This window comes from Typopeltis vanoorti, chromosome 24, assembly GCF_054136105.1.
Source record: "Typopeltis vanoorti isolate ZY-2024b chromosome 24, IOZ_Tvanoo_1.0, whole genome shotgun sequence".
NCBI classification, from domain to species: Eukaryota; Metazoa; Arthropoda; class Arachnida; order Uropygi; family Thelyphonidae; genus Typopeltis; species Typopeltis vanoorti.
Window position 1 is genome coordinate 3,938,920 of NC_143572.1, and position 16,727 is coordinate 3,955,646.

The 16,727-nt window shown below is 35.6% G+C and overlaps 1 protein-coding gene across 1 annotated transcript in view; it reads left to right on the plus strand.

Annotated features, from left to right (window-relative positions):
• Positions 1 to 16,727, plus strand: part of LOC150092894 (mediator of RNA polymerase II transcription subunit 13-like) — a 557,023-nt gene that overhangs the window by 170,761 nt on the left and 369,535 nt on the right. The gene's annotated exons all lie outside the window — the stretch shown is intronic.

The window sequence follows — 16,727 nt, forward strand, 5'->3', positions numbered from 1 at the left end:
TAGTACTACATGAAAAAGTCCATGTGGTTAGCCTAGTGGCTATGCGCTTTGCAACCATATGCCTAGGGAAGGAGTGTCCTGGGTTCAATTTTCCTGTCGATGACATGAGGAGCTTAAGGATCTTTCTCAGCCATAGCCAAGTTAGCTGGTCTTGGGCGTGGACAGCAAGGTCCCCCCCCCAAGTTTATCTGGGGTTTTTCATCCTGCAAACAGGCAAAAATATATTCCCCCCCTCGGTGGCAGGCTCGGTGACAGGCTGGCTTGGGGTTGTACTAACAAAAGTCGTATCTATGTAACATGCAGACCCTGCAATGGAAGCAGGAAAACGTGCAGTGGAAGAAGTAGTAGTACTACATGAAAAAGTTATATCATTACTAACTTCCTATTGACAATATTCCTCCATATTAATCTGTTATCTGTCAAGAGTATTATTAGATCTTATATTTCTAAGTCACTTTTTACTGTAACAATCCATCTAGATCTTGGCCTTTTTCTTTTTTCTGCCATTGCCAAAGAACACTTGTTTTGCTAACCTTTCATCTTTCATTCTGTTTAGTGATCACACTACCTGAGATTAGATCTGCTAATACATTCTTGAATGCTAAGAATGTCAAGTTCTTTCCTAATATCCTCATTTGTAATATATTACCATTGATGCCATCAGTTCATTCCCCTAATCTTTCGAACTCTCATATCTGTGGTCTTCAGTCTTTGATCAAGAGTGTTGTTTCTCACCCAACTCTCAGATCCATAAGTTAAAATTGGTTTAAACATTGTCTTGTATACTGCTAGAGTTTTGACTCATTTCTCTCTTATTCCATATAAATTTATTCAGTTAACTTCTAACCATTCCAGCTATGTTAATTTCATTGTCTATTTTCATGTTTAGTTTGCCATTGTAACTAAAAATCATGTCTAAATAGCTGAGATATATTTTACTTGTTCTATAGGTTCTTCATTCAGGATTGTCTTAAAGTGAAAATCTTATCTTGACAATCTTTATTTGGCCAGAATTCAGCTCAAGCTTCTTTTCCACAATTCTTCTTAGCCGTTTCTCAAGTATACTTGCATAAATTTTATGAGGAACACTCTGTATTGAAATTCCTCTGTAATTCTCACATTCAGTTTTATTTCTCATTTAATAGATAGGTACTATGAGAGCTCAGCTCCAATCATCTGGAATTTGACTCTCTGACCATGAATTATGTAGTGCAGCCACCGTAAAAGCTTTATATTTGAGTGTATCTGGTCAAATTTCATTTACTTCAGCTGCCTTTCCATATTTCAGGTTTTTGATGGCTTTCTGCACTTCAAATATTGATATGTGTGCCATTTAAGTGTTTTCTATCACTGTGCTGACAATACCTTTTTCATTTAGCCAGCTTTAAAAGTAATTACTCCAGACATCTAGAATATCTTCAGTGTTCATGTTACCTTTATCATCTCTGATTCCTTTTACAATTTCTAAGATTTTTAAATAGCCTTCAGAATGTTTTCCCATCTTCTTGATATTTATTTTCTATGTTTTTACCAAGTCTTCCCATGACTTTTTTTTAGCAGTTTTACACAGTGTAAAACGATTGAGACAGAATTTGTATTTGAGAGAAAAAGCTGTTCAACATTCTCGCAGTCTCAAGTATCTGTTTTAATGAAGCAGTTCCCTTACGTAATGCAAGAAATCATGTAATATGAGAATCAAGATTTTCCAGCTGTACTCTAGAAAAGCAGTTGTTCAACCAAAAACCTTTTGTAAATTGCTGATTGTTTGATTATATTTATATTCAAATATTTGATTATTTTTATAATTTGAAACTTGATAGTTTCAAAAAAATGACTGAAAGCTTTTGAAAATTCTGAAAGTTAGTTGCCTAGGTGTATTGCTTAAAAGATATGGATTCTGTTTAAAAGTCCTTCAAAATTTCATCCTTGATTGATGCTTTTAATTGAAGATTTCACTGCCTGCCCTGACTGGACAGCTGTTTCAAACTATTGGTTTTCATTAGAGACTAGACAGAAACTTAAAGAAGGCAAAAACCTAAATACATGGTAGCTGTTCACTGAAAGTTACACATTTTTTATAGAATATTGACCACTGTTTATTAAAAAACGCTAGTGAATTTTGAAGCCTTATGTATTCTTCTATGCAATATGAAATTATCGATACAAAATTAATAACGGAAAAAACTCTCATACAAATATTATTTAATAATATACTTTTCGCCTGTGTGTCACAGGCATCTTCTACTGATTTCTACTCTCCTAACAGGTGTTAGAAGAGTAGAAATCATGAAGCTCATCCCATTTGGTACATTTGTAGTGCCCAAGGACATTAAGCTAAAGAAATATGTTCTGTCTAAAGTGTCTAAGTTCAATTTACTTTAATTTATTTATTTTTTTTATATTGCACAAACGTCTGGCTTTCTGGTACAAAGAATATCAGTACTTTTTTTGATCTCCATGAAGAAACATGGCTGTAGGAAACAAGAATGATGAATTATTTGGTAAATTGATGAATTTGGGGCATGACTATAAAATATCACTTCTTGCCTTGCACAGTAACAGATCTCTGAAGCTAAATGTCAGTGCATATATTATAAAGATGCTCACATCAGAGAATTTTTTTTTTTTGAAGGTATATCTTAATATGAAGAAGCATGAAGTCTCCCTAAGTTTTTCCAGACTCAATGCTGAAAATAACAGCATTCAGTTTCTTTCAAAAGAACTGTTTTTTTTTTCTTTTTCGAGATCTTCATCATTCTGTGGAGCTCGGGTGAATTTGATGCTATTCTAACCCGTACTGTGTGTGTATACATATATATATATGTCACCATGTTCTAAAAATAGTATCAACGTATATATACATTTATCAAATTTTAACTATTGTAGTAAAGCCATAAATTTACATCAGCTTTTGAGTTTTTATAGGGAAGCACTGCAATCTCTTAGCTACCTTCCTAGTTTCTTTTTCATGTACCTATACTCCATAGAAGGTGAGGTGTGTGTTTTTAACTCGTTGTTCAAAGAGCTAAAGATGCAGATTTACTAGGAAAAGAATCAACTTAGCCTTCCTCAATTGACAATCACTAATTTACTTCATTGTTGTAGTGAGATGCCAGGAACTATTCAGCTGTATTATGTAGCTTATGCATGTTTGGATAATCCTTTTGTGATATTTGAGAATGTACTTGATTTATATAAAGTCATATTTGATGAGGAACACTTCTCAGATATGAGTAGTCGTAGTTATTTTCTTGTAATAGAATTCTCAAAACTTGTATTTTAATTAATGTTTTTTCAGTAGAAATCTGATTGAGCTTTTAATTTTTAATTTAATGATGAGAAACTTTAACAAGAAATGGCAAATAGCAGGCAACAGCAGCAGTTGATCTATAGTGGGTGGCTGTAAACACTCTCTGTTCCCCATGTTAAGGACAGCTGAACAAACCATTAAAGTTAGTCAGATGTGTGTTGCTGTGCTGACTGTAAAAACAAAGCATGATTGAAATCTGGTGCAATATGGAAGTAAAAAAGAAAAGTACTTCTTGGATGTTGCCAGATAAACAAGGCATACCCAACTGAGCAATGAAGGTTAGATCAACAAGTCAGCTACCAAAAGAAGTGCAAGAGTAAAACTAGCAAGAGACATTCTGTATCAGTAGGAACATGGAATGTTGATACTTTTTGAGCTCCTGGAAAACCAGACTTTCTTTGCAAGGAGGCATCCATGGATTATTGGAGATGTGTGCTGAACAGAGTCAGGGGAGATGAAAGCTGGAAGAATCATCTGATTTGGCAATAGTATAAAACATAAAGGAAATTGGATTGGAGATTTGATTCCTTCTCAGTAAAAGAGGAAAAGAAGCATTACTAGGATACAAACCAATAAATGAAAGAATAATAATGGCAGGATTTGCAGCAAGACCATTTATCATCACAGTGGTCTAGGTCTGTTTTTCCAATTTAGAAAGTACTGAAGAAGAAATAGTTTAACAACTTTGGAGTAATCTTGCAATCAGTACCAAAGAAAGATATACTTATTATTGAAGGGAATTGGAATGCCAAGATGGAACAGACAGATGAGGAATAGGAAAGAATAATGAGCAAATATGGATATGGAGAAAGCAACGAAAGATGAGAAAGAATGTTTGAATTTACCTTGAAGCATAACATGTTAATTTGCAATACAAAACTACAGTAAAAGATGGCAGAAAGTGGACATTGTGGTCACATGATGGAATAACAAAGAACTTGCTAGTCACTGATGTGGTCCATCTCTTGTTTATGATACTTATAAACAAGAGATGGGCCACACCAGTCCAGTAATGCCCAAATGTTTTAAGGAGAAGACATGGAATCGGATCATAGCTTAGTCATTTCCAGCATCATATTGAAATTGAAATGACAGCTGAAGGCACACTTTCATACTTAGAGAGATATGAGAACACTGGACAAGAAAATCACAGGGGAAGTGTATGGGGGGGGGGGGGAACTGTTCAAGGAAGAATTGAAATCCATTACAGAAAAGGAACTGGAAGATTGGAACAACAAAATGGTGTCTGCAATTGAGAGCAGTGGAAGAAATAGTCCCAGAGACCGAGAAGCCAAAAAAAGAGGTGGATCTCACAAGAGATATTTTTAAAGCTAATTCAAGAAAAGAGCTTTGATGATTAGGAGAGGTATTAGTGTAAAAATGGAAGAACAGTACAGAGAGAAATTCAGTGAAGTGAAGAAAGTGGTTAGAAGATAAATGTCAGAGTGGTTGGAGTAACAGTGTGAGGATATCAGTAAATACTATGGTTGATATAGAAACATGATAAGTATACAAGATGATGAGAAACTTTAACAAGAAATGGAGCCCAAGTGGAGAACCATAAAAAATGAAAAGGATGAATGAAATCTTGAGGAACACAGAAGAAACTAGAGAGAGAGAGAGATCAACAAGATACTGCTCAGAGTTATATAAGATACAGGGAGATGTTGAAATCCAAAAGAAGTTAATCAACAAATTGAAGAAAATATCTGCCAATAGTAGACAGAGGAAGAGACAGACATACTGAAGGGTGAGATCATAAGACAGTAAAGCATGTGAAGATCCATAAAAGCCCAGGAATGCTGAGATTACTGGGGAAAAGCTGAAATATGGTGGCAAGGTGACAATAGATAAACTTCATCTCACTACCATATTTCAGCATCTCCACATTGTAGCATTGCATGGGACGAAGGGAAAACAGCATTTGAACAATGGACAAGATCAGTTCTAATACTCATTCACAAAAAAGGAAGCAAAATTGCAAAAACTACAGAATAATTGCTCTAATATGAGTCATGTGAGAAAAAGTACTTATGATGATATTAACAGAAAAATAAGGAAACTAATAGAAGAAAAATTTAGATGAGATGGTAGGATTTCGAGGTGAGGAGTATTGTGCACCAAATACTCATGTTAAGATTAATTGTGGAGAAAGCTCTGTGTAAAAATATCCATGCCTGCTTTGTTGACTTTCTGAAAGCATTTGACAGTATAGATCAGAAAGTAGCATGGGTCGTACTTGAATTTTATGGAGTGAATAGGAATCTGATTTGTCGATAAGTAGAGGAGAGCGGAGTAGTGTGCCCTCCCATGATGAATCCTTGAAGGTGTCATGCAATAATAATAATTGCATAATATGATGATAATGCAGAGGATGCTGTGAGAAATTGTGGAGTAACAGGAAGATGGTTTCTGTTACTCCACAATTTTGAGACAAGGATACCCAATATCCCCCATGGAAAGAACAGTGGATGTCATAAAGGAGAATTTTATGTCAAGATACAAAAATCCATCATTTACGATTTGCAGATAATATGGTCATTATTGAAGAAGATGAATTAGAAAGAACAGTGCTGAAGTTAAGTGAAGAAGGAAAGAGATATGGGTTGACAATGAACATTGAAAAAACTAAAACGATGATGTTCAGAGAGAAGAGGATGAAAAAGCAAATCAAGTTCAACAGACACGAGATGGAAGTGGTTAGGAACTTCAGGTATCTAGGATGCAGCATGACACATGATTTAGACTGTATAAAAGAGATAAGATCTCAGATAACAAAAACAAAAGTAAACCTACAGGCAATGGACAAGATATGGAAATCATTGGTCCTTGCTCTTTAATGGAAAAACAGATGTCTAAAGCTAGTAATCAACTAACTAACTTTATTTAGCTAATTAGATTAATAAGGCAATATTTTGCCTTTGTCACTAAGGCATCTTCATGGGCACAAACAGATAGGAGCACATGAACATAGGCACACTAATAGGAAGGTAAACACAGACTGGTTGTAAAAGGCAGATTCCTACAGTACTAACTGCACTCTCTATGGGTGCAGTGATGGACAGTTGCTGACACTCTCAAAATTATGGGCTTCCATATTTTTGAGACTGTCAGCAAGTTTCCATCATCACATCTGTAGAGAGTGCCAGTTAAGATTGCAAAAGCTTACCTTTTATAACCAGTCTGTGTTTGACTTCCTACAAGTGTGCATGCATGCATGTGCTCATATCACCTTGTGAAGATGCCTTGGTGACCAAAGCTAAATATTGGCTTATTAATCTCATTAGCTAAATAAATTTAGTTACTGAATTATTAATTTTAGATGTTAGTTTTTACATTCACTTCAATGTGGCAAAATGTAAATTGACAAATGGCAAGTATATGCACTTTGGGATGAAACAATTACATATTGTGTGTGACACTTAAAGATTAGACTACAAGATACTGATAATTAGGGATTTGGGATGATGTTAGAAGAGTTAAATTCAGAAGGCATACTGCAAAAATGAGTAAAATATCTCAGAGAATGCATGTTAAGAAACACACTGGCAAGTAGGAATAAGGAAGTTGTCCCTCTTTATAAGGCTTTTATATGATATGACCACATTAAGATACTGTGCACAGATCTAGTTGCTGTGGGTTTCTTGTAGATAAGAAAAATGGTGAAGTGGATCTAGAAAAAAATAAGCAAAATAGTGATTCATCTGTGAAGTGTCCTTATGAGGATAAGATTGAAGGTTTGTAGGTTGCAAAGTTTGGTTGGTAGGCAAAAATCAGGAAACATGCTGGTAACAGAAATTACTAGAGGTGTTATATTATAGATGCATAAGAAATTATTCAGTACATGAATGAACAGAACAAAGGTGAAATTTATGTAATTGTGATTAGCAAAGCTGTGAGACTTTATTTTTTGCTTGGAAAAAGTGGTGAACATATGGAATGGAATAGAGTGCTTTGTCAGTGATTGAGTTTAAGGAAAAGTATCACATGCATTGTGTAAATAATTGTGTGGACTTTGCACAATAAATCTTCTGATGGAGATGTTCATGTTGTAATAATAATGTTATTCTTGATAGTGATATCTTCAGACTAGTTTAGGATACAAGCAGATTTGAAATTGGAAGTTGCCATTTAGTTTGAGCTGGACAAAAATGAGTATCACACTGACAAGAAAAATAAAAGAGTTCAGAGGTGTAAACTCAAATATACAAATACTATAGGAGTAAGAGTGAAAGAGTTTGAAAACAAGAACTAAACCTTACCAACCCAATGACAGAATTTGAAGAAAACATTACTGACTGATTCATCCAGGAATAAGAACATATGATATTATTTATTTATTATTTATTAACATAAAAATAATAAATCATATTGAAAGTTCCTGTCAAATAAGTCAGCTAGCAAATAGAGACAGAAAAATGTCTGAAAGTATAAGTAATATGTAAAAAGTGGATAAGCAAAGACTTTGGATAAGATTAGTAGTAGATGAATGTCATGAAGGTGACAAAATATTTTAGATTCTATAATGTAAAGGAGCCTGTGGGTTCCATGACTGAAAAATAAACATAGTGAAGAGGAAAAATAAAAGTATTTAATTAACTAATCTAATGAACAAATATTTTTGAACATCTTCAGTGCATAAAACAAGAAGAACATTGGGATATTGAAATGCATCTGATTATAAGCACATCTTATAATAACTGTTATCTTTAACTATATGTATTCTGAATTCAAACTATAACATTATTAGGAACCTGGTGTGTGTGTGTGGGGGGGGGGGTATTTTATGCATTTGGAAATTACAGCTTCCCAAACTTTGGGAACAGAAGTTCCTTTGATTCAAAGTGAGATTTGTATGGCGTGATAAAGCTTTAGCAGTTCTTTGAAGAGGCATTCATGTTTAAAGATGCTTTGATGAAATAACGGTATTATCCCAGAGGTTTCTATAGGTAGTGTCAAGTCTATGTCCTGGCATAGACTGGACACTAAATACAAGCTTTCTGAAGTGTAATAAGCTAAAGATAGCGCTGATATTCATAGATTCTCTGCCAAATGACATATTGCACTAAAGTAGGAAAAGTTACAAGAGTAAAGACTTGATAAACATCTAGTAGGGACAAAGAAATAAGTTTGCTTTAGGGATGGATAACAGCTGATGGATGACTTTGAAGGTGGCAGTCATTATTATAAAATTATGAAGACAACTACCATGTTAGAGTAACAACTTCAGTTTAACATAAACCAAAATAAGAATTTTGGGTTATATTAAACCCTGGGAAAAAAGTTTTTTATTTTTTTATTTTTTATTTTTTAGAAATACTTCTAATTATTGTATTTCTTAAAAAAAAAAAAAAAAAAAAAAAACTTTTTTTTTTTTTTTTTAAGAAATACTTCTAATTATTGAGCGCCTGTGTAGCTCAGTGGATGTGGCGTTTGCCAACCACGGCACTTGGCCGCACGAAGGAAGACTTGATTTCGAGTCTAGTCGGCGACTAGAGGAAATTTTTCTAAGCCTTTTTTCGACCGGTTCCCGAGTTAGTCGATCTCTGGCACGGGCAAGCAGGTTTTTCCTCCCGGAAACTCGGGTTTTTCGTCCTGTAAACTCAAGAAAATCGACCGTAGAACCCAAATTATTTCAGACATTAAATATATTGTGTTAGGGACCACGAGATGGCGGCACATTTGAGTCGTCTCTCTTCACTGAGTACTGCTTAATTAGTGATAGCCTTGGGCCATCTATCTCTGATTGGTACCAGTGGAGATTGAACTGCCCACTCAGTCTCCAAAAAAGTTAGATAGGGCTAAATGGCCTCGCCTACTCCCCGTATACGGGAATAAAAAGGCGTTAGCTGATTTCTAATTATTGATCAAGTATGTTTTCAAACATCAAAAATTTTGTCAACATATTGAATCCACGAGGATGGTTTTGTGTTATCAAACCATTCTAGACCTGCAAGTATTTCACAGAAAAATCAATCTTCTGCATCCAGCAATCACATGAAATATAATCCTTTCTGGATGATTGTAAACATTAAACTGGTGGCTCTTTCTACACTGATTTACAATATCTTTCCCAGATGCTACATTCACAAGTCATGGACACATCTCATTCATCCCCAAAATATGGGGTAATTACGTCTGTATTAACAAGAATTCACAATATATGCTCTTCTGAAACAACTATTCAAAGAGAAATTTTCAACCATAAAGCAAACTTTTCTTTCAAGAGCTACGAACACTAAAAAAAATTTATTCTTTCTCCACATCTGTAAAATTAAGATGAAATCTACAGGATTATTATTACACAAGTGAAAGAGGCGTCTGAATATGACACAAGAGCCATCAGGAACTTGTAGCTGTCGCTCCCTCTTTCAAACCCCATGAACAAATTCCACCAGGAGACAGATGTGCACTTGTAACTTATGATACCTTACTCAAACAGGCCATTAAGCTGATAAGTGAATCTCTGAACACGAATGCTATATTTTGCTGATTATATCTCAATAAGTTGGATAGGCCCATCATGAAACTGACACTAGCCATAGGATCGTTTGAAACGTTTTGTGATATGCAAAACAAAATTTGTTACTTAGCTTATTAAAATATTTGGCTTTTTCACTATAGTCACAGGTCTTTTCTTTGATTTTATTAAATGTTTTGTAAGCTATTAAAACATTTTAGAAACAATCACCATCATCATCAAACTCCTAATATGCATCTTCATGGAGTGTATTCAGGATACTATGATTGTATTACATGATTAAGTTTACATGGCATTCAATCCTTGACTTACAACTACCTGTATTTGCAACAGCCTTCCTATTAACAACTTTGCCAAATACGACCTCCCTCCTGCAACACGTGGACCAGGGTATGATTGTGCCTTCAAGAAATACTTTTGCTCAGATTGTTGTTGCTACTGAGGGTGAGAAAACTGTCAGAGACTTTTGGAAGGAATATAATATGTTGCAATGTACAGTGCAAGATATTATATAGATATTATATATTTTGCATCATACAAAGAATGTAGATGAAACATGGAGTGAATAAATGGTGTTTGGAAGAAGCTGCTGAAATTATGTTCACATATTCACAGGGTTCATGAAGACAAAGCCTTATAAAAGAGGTGGCTGACAAGAAAGTGCTGTTAGCTGAAGATTGATAAGTATAGTATTGGTGAAAGCTGTGGAAGAAGAGCTCTCACATGAAGCTGATCTCCCCCATCCCCCACCCAAAAAAAAAAAAAAACGTTTATGGCGAAAAAAAAAAAATTGCAGAGGGATTTGTCTCTATTAGTAAGGCAACATAAGTTTGAGGGAATAAATCCCAACATGAAGAGCCATTTAGCCAAGCAGAGAATGATGAAAGCTGCAATTGCTACAGAGAAATTTATGCAGAAAAGTAAAGAAAAAACAAACTGTGTGGAATATTTAATATAAAAATTTTACCTAAATTGCTGAAATGTTTTACTCATTTTATAAGTTTGACATTAGAATGCAGTTGAAGTTTTCATATTCATACCTATTTTAATAATAGTTTTGGTCTCTTTTGTTTAGTTTTGATGCCAAATTTGTCACAGTGGTTGTCATTCAGTTTAATTCAGAAATACTGGAGACTTCTAAATTTGTTTAGTTGTATAACATCATCTACATAAAGTAAATAGCTAAATTGATATGGCAAATTTTGATATCAAGAATTATCAACACGTTAGCACAAGAATATTGATATCAGGTTTGATGCCACTTTTCTTGTATAGTGTGATCCATATAGATGATGAGAATAATAACAGTGTACTCTGTCTTAACATCAAACCATCTTCCTGTACTTTCTTCAATTCTAAGTGCTGAGAGAAATTATTGCTTTATATAATGTTCTGTTTACCATATACTCTTCTTCTTCTGCAGCTTCTCCCACTTAACTGGGGTCACTGTTGATGATGAGTCTCCTCCACATCCTCCTGTCTTGAGCTGTCACCACATCCAAGTTCTTCATCCTCAAGTCCTCTTCTACCAGCTCCCTTCATCTCTTCTTTGGCTACCCATGCTTCTTCCTTCCTTGTACATCCATCTGCATGACCCTTATTCCCACATATTCGTCCTCCCTCCTCATCACATGACCAAACCATCTCCTCCTGTATCTTCGCTCCTAAGTTCATAACTTTCACTGTTCTCCTCACATAGTCATTTCTCAGATGATCCTTTCTGGTCACACCGCACATCCACCTAAGCATTCTCATCTCTGCTACTTCTATCCTGCTGCTGTTATTTTTCCTCAGGGCCACAGATTCTATAGCATACGTCATAGCTGGCCTCACTACTGTCCTATAGATTTTGCCTTTCAGATTGATTGGCACCCTCTTATCGCATAACACTCCAGCCATCTCCCTCCAGTTCCTCCAACCTGCTTGTATCCTGCATCCCACTTCCTTCTCAGCTCCTCCATCTTCTTCCACTGTTGAACCTAAGTATCTAAAGTCTCTCACCTTCCTGATGACATTTCCTTCCAGCTCCAGATCTGTCTCCTGGCTGCCTCCCACTGTGCAACACATATACTCTGTCTTATTTCTGCTTAGTCTCATATTCCTCTCATATGTCTTATTCCTCTTAGTCTCATACCTCTCTCTTCCAGTACTTTTCTCCTTCTTTCCAGTTTAGTTCCCGCTTCTTCTGTTGAATCTGCACACAGCCAGATGCCATCTGCATACAGCATTGTCCAAGGCATATCTTCTCTCATCTCCTCCATCACCACCTCCATCACAATGTTAAACAGAAACAGACTTAATGCTGACCCTTGATGCAAGCCAACTGTTACTTGAAGACAGGTCCGAACACTTGTCTTCACATTTCTGTACATCTCCCGCACCAACCTGACATATTTCTCCGGAACCTTCTCCTTCAGACACCTCCAGACTTCTTGCCTTGGCACTCTATCGTATGCTTTCTCCAGATCAATAAATACCAGATGTAGCTCCCGTTGTTTCTCTTTGCACAAAAAAAGAAAAAAAAACTTTTCCATCATCTGCCATAACCCAAAGATAGCATCTGTTGTTGATCTATCAGGCATGAAGCCAAATTGTTCCTTTGCAATCTCCACCTCCTTCCTCAATCTTCCATCAAGAACCCTTTCTAGGATTTTCATTGTGTGGGACATCAACTTTATTCCTCTGTAAATTTTACAGTCTTGTGCCTCCTCTTTACCCTTGTAGATGGGGACAAGAGTACTCTCCCTCCATTCCTCGGGTATATTTTCCTGTTGGCAAACTTTCATGAACAGGTCCCACAGTAGGTCAATTCCCTCTTCTCCCAGTGCCTTCCATGCCTCCACTGGAATCCTGCCGGGGCCCACCGATTTTCCATTCCTCATCCTCTTCATGGCCTCCGTCACTTCCACTCTACTGATGTTCTACACCATCCCCTCAGAAGGTTGCCCATCTTCTCTGTGAGTCCTTGCATTTACCATATACTCTGCTTTCCATAAATTAAGAAACAAAGTGAAAAAAAATCAAGATAACTCAGGGGAAAAGAAAAAAAAACATATCAAAGTCAGATACATTATGTAAATAGTGGTGCTGTCAGATGTATATGCAAATGAGTCATGGCATAAAAGTGTTGGAATGATTTTCCATTTCATGTCTGGAGTGAGAACAAAATATTTCATGATAGAAAAATTCTTGCTATCAACATGGCTGTAAGACTTCATTTAACTGATGAAATCAAGGTGAGCCATTGTAAAACCAGAAGTGGCTAAAGTCAGTAGCCAAGAGATTAGTGAAGGACGGGCTACAATCACAGTGGTTGACTGATATTTCCGATTATTTGCTCGGCAAAACATGAGTGCTACCTCCAAATCAACTACAGTCTAACCTCACGTTGGCTACAGGAACATTGGTATCTGCTTCTGCTGTGTGCAGAAGGCTTCATGAAGGTGATCTGCATGCTCCTTTCCCCATGCCACAGGGGAATATGTTTGAAATGGGCCAGGCTCCACATCAACTGGATCTAAGACCAATGGAGCTCGTGCTGTTTATAGATGAGTCCCAGTTTGCTCTAAAAATGATACCTGGAATGCTCTGATATAGAGAGAACTAGGGGTACATTATCATCCCTCTAATATATATAAAAGGACACATTATTACTATTATATGGTATCTCCATGGAGTGCAGACTCATTGAGGGAGACCCAAACTAACTATTATACACACAACACCTATCATACCTCTCCTTAAAATCATTTACTATCAGGGAACTTGCAAATAATTCTGGCAATCCATTCCACTCATTCACCACTCTCCACGAAAAAAATCTGGTTGGCACACTCCTACTAACCACACTCTTACAAACTTCCATGGATGACCCCTAGTTCTGTCTGTTTGTCATATATTGAAAAATTTCCTTTGCATCAATTTTATAAAACCCCTTTAATATCTTAAAAGTTTCTATCATGTCTCCTCATCTCCCCCCTTATCAACTGAACTTTGTAACCTTCAGCCTTTCTTCATAGGGAAAATTCCACAGACTTGTCACGAGCTTAGTCACTTGTCTGAATCTTCTCTGCCACCTCCTGGTCTGCAAGAAACCTAGGCGACCAAATCTGTGCATGGTAGTCAAGGTGTGACTGAATCATGGCCCCATAAAGAGGGATAAAACTTCTTTATCTCTACGTGTTAGTGTGTTTTTCAACATCCAAGTAATCCTTTGTGCTATTTTACCAGCATTTACCATAAGTCCATTATCCCTAAATCCCTATCCTCATCAATTTCCTGCAATCCAGTACCATCAGTATGATACACTGTGTGCAACATTCAATTGAATTAAATTTTTTAATTTTAAAATTTTAAACATTAAATTTTGTAACATTAAATTGACAATCATTATTCTATGTCCCCCCAATGTCAATTTACTTAAATCATCCTGCAGGATATCTACATCACTTTTATCAGCTATTGCCTTTCCCAGTTTTGCATCATCAGCAAACAAATGAATATCTCTCTCTTAAATCTTTTCCTGTATCATTGATATACAAATTAAAGAATAGTGGCCATAGTACAGAATCCTGAGATACTCCACTAATCACTCTTATTCTTCTAGATTCTACTCCGCCATATTCTACTCTCTTATGTCTGTCACCCCCCCCCCCCCCCCCAATCCATGCTACTAGCCTCATATCCATTCCGATTGGTCTGACTTTTGTAATAGTTTTCCATGTGGTATTCTGTCAAATGCTTTTGCAAAATCCAGAAGTGTAGCCATTTCCTTAATCAGTTCTGCTGTCGCTTTATTATAAAATGTGAATAAATTACTAAGATAGGACTTATCCTTTACAAAGCCTTGCTGCCCACTATAGAGTATCCCATCCCTGTCCACTCACTGTTGGATTTTACCTTGAACCAACTTTTCCCATGCACTGGTGTACAAAACCTAAGGATGAACAGTTTCTGAAGATTGCAACCACAAATTCAGCTGGATCAATTTGTGGCAATTTGTATAACTGATGATTTCAAGTAGAAAGTGGGTACACATTAAAAAAAAAATAGCACTCAACAGGATAAAAGGCAGCACTGAGTGCATATTGTTTGAAGGAAGCTCTCAATTGTATATGTACTCTGTATGGAATTTTTATGCAAATGATATAATTTAATTTTTAATTTTATTGTATGTTTCATCATCATCATCAATGCCCATGAGGCCAGTGCTTGGTGTCTGATGCTCTTTTCACATTCTTTGCCATTTTTCTCTCTGTCCATTGCCAGATGACTCACTCCTACACATCATCTACCCATTTTTGTTTTGACCGTCCTCTTCTGTTTATATTGTCCATTGTACCAAACAGCAAGGTTTGATCTTTCTGCTACTATCCATCCTTCAAATATGTCCAAAAAAGCTTAAGTTTCCTTCATATTTTTCTGCATCAAATTTTTTTTTGCAGTTTACTTTAACTGATAGCTGATACTACTTTTCCTGTGTCTCAGTTTTATGCAAGACTTATTAATCTGGCATGGATGTTTGGATGTTGATTAGTATCTTCCATTATTCTTGTCTGCCACTTGATTCTTCTTCAGAGTCTTAAGCTGACACTTTGTCTTATGAGAGATTTTATGTAAGCATTGATATTTCTCAATTGAGTTAGTACTTTGTCTTGTGAAAGATTCATGTAAGCATGATATTTCTTACTTGACTAATACCTTGTCCTGTGAAATATTTCATGTAAGCCTTAAATTTCTCACTCAAGCCGAACCATGTGAAAAACATCCTATAAGCATGATCCTTTTTCTCCTCATGCCCACTTCATCATTCTCCTTATCTCCCACTACTTCTTTTTTGTTATCACTCTTCCAATTTACACTTTCACTCATTCCATATGGAGTGAGTGAAAGTGTTCCTCCATATGGCTCAGATTTTCTTGCCTTTTATCACAAACATTGATCATATTACTGTCACACTTCTTATGCAATGCTTCTGAAATTTGCTTTCATAACATTTCTATACATTTTTTACTTTCTACTCTAGCTTTTCACTGAGAATGAATACATGGTAGGTGCACTTGGATGTGTGCATGCACCCACATCGCTTCTCACATAATCTCTGACATCATTCCATTCAAAAGATGTATTGGTCACTATTATCTTGTTATAGTTATTAGCTGCACTATTAATATAACAAGAAAGTTCAAATAATCCATCAAGAGACCATTTAAACTTGGACATATAAACTTAATATCAGGAACATTGCAGGTTATTGACTGTTAGCATAGATAGAGAATAAACTGCAGAACTTGATGAATAGAAGAAAATGAGGAATTATGATGGAAACATAAATTAGAATTGATCAAAAGCAAACAAAGTTGCATTCCATTTCAAGACGAGAGAACAAGGCATCACTCAAATTTTACACAGTGTGATTTATAGTATGGATTACATTTTTTGTTATAGAAAGTGACAAGTGTAATGCACTAACAGGCTGTGATTAGTTTAGCAACTATTAAGGAGATGGCAGGTATTGTAAGAGTAAGAATTAACATAGACTCCTGGGATGAAAATTGGGATGCTTGTGGGTTTCCATTAATATAATAATAATAAAGGGGTCCTTGTTTTCTTCAGAATCATTTTAAATATAAAATTAGCATTGTTAAAAACTGAGCAGTTTTTATTTAATTATTTTAGTTAATTAGTTATTTTTTAAAGTATATAACTGGGTTTATCACAGTACACACAAAACCTAAAAGAATAAAAACCAATATGTTTTGCCACCTTAATATGTTACCTTTGTCAATTGTTTAGACAATAAATTCAGTTATTTATATAAAAAATAAAAGATATAAAATAAAAAATAAAATTTAGATGAAATTAAAAAGTACTGTTATAAAGTATTTTCAAACCTGGAACTTTTTTAAACCTGCTTCAGATTTCCAGTAAGCAGGG